At 44.7% G+C, this 6,252-nt stretch overlaps 1 pseudogene; it reads right to left on the minus strand.

Moving 5' to 3' along the window:
* Positions 1-392: 392 nt before the first annotated feature.
* LOC149355058 (uncharacterized) lies at positions 393-875 on the minus strand (annotated as a pseudogene).
* Between the last annotated feature and the right edge of the window lie 5,377 nt (positions 876-6,252).

The raw sequence follows: 6,252 nt of genomic DNA on the forward strand, positions 1-6,252 counted from the left end.
CCAATTAACCTGGTCCTGTACTAGCTGTACCCACTTGAGTCCTGCAAACTTCTTATTCTTATTAATTATTAATGTTTTAATTCACTGTAGCTGTTTAAATTTTACATAATTGCATCCTCGCTTATTCTACATTGGTATATACACTTTGAAAATGGTTGGAAATTTCATAATTATTGAAACCTGCGCAGACCGCGCATGTGAGGAAACGGATTCGAAAGCTGCGAAGAAAACATTTTTAATATTTCTGAATTCGCGCTCGCACTGAAGCAAACGTGAAGTGATATATTCATGCAAGTAGACATGAAAGTAGGCACTAGGTACAAAGGTATAGTATCGCAGACTGACGAGCTTCAAGACTAGCATAACAAGAGGACGTTGGCCAGGAGAGGTTTTCAAAGGAGGCCGAAGGTGGCTGTTCGTTCTGCCGTTCTAGACACGAACTCTTTCATAACGGCATCCAAATGCAGGTCCGCAACTCTCTTCTTGTGCACGTGGAGGAGGAGAAGGTGTGTCAGCCTCCTCTGGGTCATTCAATTGCGCAGAAATGTTTTTACTCTCCTCAGAGCACTGAAAGATCGCTGTCCTGAAGCAGCTGACGCAGACACAGAAAACTCCAGTTGCAGATACCGGACAACCTGACACATCATATTACGCATGTCTGCAGACTTCCCCTGCAGAATTTGTAAAATGCGTTCACTTGCGACCGGACCCTCGTCACGCAGGAGCGTTGGGAGAAGCACGAGTTGCGCTGAAAGCCTCCTGATGTCAAAATCTGCAGCTTGTGCTCCTAAAAGCTCATTTAAGTCGTTTGACGCGAAGTTTCGACCTTCAGCAGCGTCAGTCAAAATGCGCTCAAGGCTAATCAGCTGCTCCATGCCAGGCTGTTCAAATCGCCGTCGGATCTCAGTGGTAATACGATCGATAGCGGCAAAAAACTGTTTTCTCTGTAAAGACTTGCCGTCAAGCGCTGCAAGCTCCTCAGGCTCGTCTGTGAATTGAAGCCTTCTGGGCGGCTGCGAAACTCTGGGCGCTCGAGGTTCCTTCAGACCTAACTCTGATGCTCTTGAGTTCGTCCGCTGCCACAGGACGTCAAATGAGGCGTCAGACCGCAACCCTAACAAGCGGTCACAAAGAGCCTCTGTTGCTTCTTTTGCTCCTGCAGCGCGGTAAACTGGGCGTTGAAGCATCCTCGCTAATTCCTCGCACGGGCCAAACTGGGCTATAGAAAGGTTGATGCCAATAACGTGCCCGGAACGCCAGGTTAACCCTACCCTTGGGGCTAGCGTGCGAGAGCGGTGGGATGTCGCAGGCGAGCCCCATGGGTAGCAATCGGTATAAGTCTACGTTTGGTACGTCTATGTGCTTACACCGAAGCGGCGAGCACCGCTGATCGGGCGAACCGCATCATCTGTCGGGAAAAATCCAAGGGGGGGGGGGGGGGGGGGGGGGCGCTCACCCTTTACCCCCCCCCCCCCCCTCCCCCCGGTTCCGGAGTCCCTGTGTATCGGGCTTATCGATGTCCGCAACATCATTGGCTTTGTGAAATTAGATAACGGGGAAAGAAAACTTAAGAAGCTTTCAAATGCGTATGTCTGACGTTCGGTATTGCGAGCCACTAGGAAATTTAAAACAGGGCTCACATTCCATGTTCACGGCCATCAATTTCACAATACAACCTTTCCCCATAACCAAATTTAAAAAGTTTATTAGGTAATTTTAGTTAATTAACAACCTAATAATTAATCTAAATAGGGCACATAATCTACGCCTTGCTGCACAATCCACCTCAACCGAATGCACCGACGTTTCTCTTCGCAGCTTTAAAACACAAATCTTTAAAGGTTAAAAAAAATCCCCTTTATAGTCATCTCGCAATTTTCTGGAAAAGTTGTTGACGAAGTACACTTTAAAAGTCGGCGCGGAAGGCACTTTTGTATGAGCGGCCACTTTATTCTATACCAAGTATTTAAATTTTCATCCCCAATCCTTGTATTTTCATCTTTCAGTTGAGATAAAAAAATCCTGACTGTGAGACGCGTACGCATAAAACAATGTTTAAACAGGTATAAAAGAAAGCTTTATGTTTCACTTTTAAAGAAAAATTATTATGAACCACTTTATTCGACTGAGTCTAGGTAAGTCCGGCGCGTTTGAAAATTTTTCCCGCTGGCAAAAGAACAATATCAAGGGAAGTGGCACCAGATTAATGTCACGGGAACTACTAAAATGCAGTACGGGGCATCTCGAAGAGCGCATCTGCGGCTAATTAGAATAGTGCAAAATTTCTTCAAAGTTCCACTGGCTCTTTTTCTAATACTCATTTAAGGTTTCTAATACTGCCATTAGTTTTTTCTTCTCTTTCTTCTTCGCGTCAGGATATTAAGTATAGAAATCTACCGAGAGAGGCACGCGCTTCATGTACGCGCGCAGCGAATGCGTAGCAACCAGGACTTTACGTGGCTTCAACAGCAAACTAGTCTGTTGTCTTCTGTGTGGAGATCCCGTGGACCCCAGGTATAGAAACCACCAAGGAACATGCATAACACGTAACGAAGCATTTTTCGTTTGTTTCTTGTGTAGACTTTCTTGAATGTGCCACCGTGTGATCTCGCAGCTATCAGCGGTGGATTGGTGCCATCGCTCGCTGGCTGAGCTAATTGTGCTGAATTAAGGAAGTACGAATTAAGGAATTCAGTTTCCCTTTCGACGTTTTCTTTTGTTATTTTATTGTTTCTTTTCACTGCTCTACGTAATCGAAAGCACTGGCCTAAGTTTTCACGACAGCTGCTTGTAGCACAGTTAATAAAGAATAATACTGACCAAAACAGAATGACTTGTGACTTATACAAAGACAAAAGAGCTGTTTCTCTCTAAACGACTCACTCATCAGAGTGCAAGCAATTCTTTCGACACTAACGAATGCCTCGTCTAACAATGGAGGCACGTTCTCCTGAATGAAACGCGTTTTTAGGAAATCAGCAACTTTCTTTTTTCCTTTTATTATAAAAAAAGGCAGACCTTAAGTTTAACAAGGTCACTCAAAGACAACTCTTCAAGCTCTACGATGACGATGGCCATATCTAAGCGAGTCTCTATCCATCTGCGTCCCTTTGTGACCTCAAGAGCGTCAACGACTTCGGCTCTCGTGACAGCAGTTCAATATTTCAGCCGGTAACAGTACAGTGACCCCCTGCTGAGTTAAGAACACAGGAGGTGAAGCAACCTGTGAGTAAGACAAACAAAATTGCGCAGTCCGCCTCGGAAGCGCTTACTGTGTTCTAGGCAAGTGGAAGAAGCGACAGACCCAACAGTATCCACTCAAGGCGCATAGTGTCATGAGCATCCCTGGAATGTCACTCGGTGGCATTCCAATACCGGCAAAGATTGTGCCACACCAGTACTTTTTCTTTTGGCCGCAGATTTTACTTCGCTTTTCTTGTTCTGCGCCATGCTTATATGGAAAGCCAGCTTATCCACGCTTAGCGATAAATACTTGCGTCCTTCAAGACTTGCATCACTAAGCGGTCTGCATCGTAACGCCGTTTGCCGAACGGTTGCGCAGGCCAGCGAATGGCTACGACCTTTCCCTTGGGGCTTCGCACTAGTCTCCAGTGTAACACTAGGCCTTTCCTTCTGAATGATTATCATCGATAGAGCAACCCAGAGTCGTTGATGTGAGTTTTGAGCTAGGGAAGTAAACTATTCTGCGTCTAGAGGCCACCTCGGAGGACAAGTCGCGTCGATGGCCCATTTGCGTTGGAAACTTTGCTAGTTGGGCTACAGAAAAGAAAAGGCGGTCTAAAAGCAACCACGGCCTCTTGTAGAGAAAGACCGCGGACGAAGTTCCGCACGTCTGATTGAGAGAGCTACGCTCTGGAGTATCGCTCTAGTTTAGCAAACGCTTGCTATTTGGAGGGTAAAAATTGATTCAACTTCTGTTCACACTTTCCAAAGACGCACTGTCGACTAGTCAGCGCAATAAAGAAAAAAAAAGCCAAGTAGTCAACGCGTGGTGTGCCCCACAGCGATGCATTCATCATACTGAGAAGGGGAATAAGGTACACTACAGAGACTGGCTCAGAGACTGGCTCGTAGACTGGCTCAGAATTAGCTTAGACAGTTTTTTTAAGCATAGAAATGTCGAAAAAACACTCGACCTAGATATTTACTTATGTAATCTCTAAACTTATTTGAAATGAACTGCAAGACACGAGAGTAAAAAGTCTTTCAGGGGCGTGTGTGCCTCACTAAATAGCATGTGCAATTGACATGCTTGTGGAAGGATCCGTATCGTGCTTTTAACCTCCACTCCACTGAGAACACGCCGCGAGACAGAGTACACATGCAGTTTTCGCGCACAGGACAGTGAATACGTAAATTTCTGGAGATTATCTGCTTGTCGCGCTACACTGAAGAAAGTCATCTCGCCGCTTGTAATAAGCTAGCAAAATGAATTTCATAGCAGTTTCTATGGTGAACAGTGGCTGATATGGTGACCAGCTAGCAAAAACGTATCATAGCTGAAGGCGAACGAAACATAAGCGGACTTGCAGGCACCAGATTTGTTGCGCTGCAATTATTACGTTTTAAATAGCCTAGAGTGGGGTATGATTTGGAAGTGGTCTAGTTGAAAGTTTGACAAATGTTCGATGAATATTACAAGTTTTTATTGGAAGTTGTATAAATTAGCGCCCTGTGGTTAAGCGAATAATGAAATAGTGAGTTGGGATCCTTGCGGTTTACTGCGTCTATCCGATAGTCAGTCGGAAGAGTTCCGGGTGTGCTCTGCTAAATCTGAAGTCTCCGGAAATTAAACTTGATTTATTTTTCAGCAAAACAAAATACCACAGCTCCAGCAACTGCTGTGTGAAGCCATCGTCCAAATTCCACGAAGCACGTGCATGCAAGACGCTGAAACAGTCACGCATAATTTACGAATGCAATTGTGTCAACCAAAATAAAGAGGAGCTCAATAATTTACTAAACACAGGCCTGCTTGGGAGCCATTATTTTTCTTTAAAGTTAACTGTCAATTCCAGAAGCATTATGAAAAAGAGATACATCATATGCTATTTAACCATTCAAGTCTTATCAGCTGTTGATGCTGCATTTCACGCTGCGCTAACGCTATTTTTATTCAATACCCCTTTGTAAGAATTACCAACCTTCTTAAATAACCGTCTACTACCTGCGCATTGTAGTACGTCCATTCCTCACGATGAACGCTGTTATATTAAACAGGAAATGCCGTTCATTATTAAAAATGAGGCAGCCGGTTCTCATCTTCACTTTTTTGGCTAAAAAAAGAGCATTGTTTTAAAGGCGCATGAAAGATACTGGCAGCTCACGAGCTAGTTGACAATACTTGCTGTCCTCCTGCATTGAACTTTCGGCAGGAAGCTACTGCTGCAAGCTGAGCTGCCCTCATTATTGAGGACCTCAAGCGACCTTTCGTTTTTGTTTGTTTTTTGGTGTAACGTCTCTCGGAAACGACACAGCTATTCGAATGGGTACATGCACTCACGGCTGTGTTCATGACTCCGATGCTGCTTTCGTTACTTCAGTAATGCTGGAGGGCTCCTTAAACACCACATGATTTAGTAGAAAATCAACGGAGTGCTCCTGCTCTGACATTCTTCCAGCTTTTGGCACGAGCCGTTCAGCTTGCTGCTGTAAGTCACCGCTACCTGACCAGCATGTGAGTGTCATCAAGACACATGGGTGCCTACACCACCAACGGTAGGCGCTTATTGTGCCACATGCTTGCTGTGGGGCACCGACGCTCGGGAAAATATTGGTTTGAACAACGGGGGTTTTAACGGGCAGAGTGATGTGTTTCAAAGAGCCTCTACTTTATCGTGTAAATGCCCTCTTATTAGGTTGCGCAATGGTACAGACATTTGTTACCTGCTTGTCATCGTGACCACTGCCGTCCCTCCTGCCTAAATGCTACTGCATTGCACGCCGTAGGTTTTTGGTTAAAGGAAGTGCGAACAATGGGACGTTTAAAACATGTATGAAACAGATAATGAAGTTAATTTATGATTCACATATTTTCAACACATGCGCCACATTATAAATATAAGTCAATAAAAAATAAAATTGAAATACTAGTTTCATTACACTAGCATATCAGTCGATGGCAGCATGTTAATGAAATAAAGTAATAATTCCGGTCGTGTCACTCAAACCCGTCCTTTATTAAAAGCCCCTTGTGTGCACAGCGAAGCGCATCCGTGGCTGCGAGTTGCC

Source organism: Amblyomma mixtum, chromosome 3 (genome assembly GCF_055824585.1).
Source record: "Amblyomma mixtum isolate Tamu chromosome 3, ASM5582458v1, whole genome shotgun sequence".
Lineage (NCBI taxonomy): Eukaryota > Metazoa > Arthropoda > Arachnida > Ixodida > Ixodidae > Amblyomma > Amblyomma mixtum.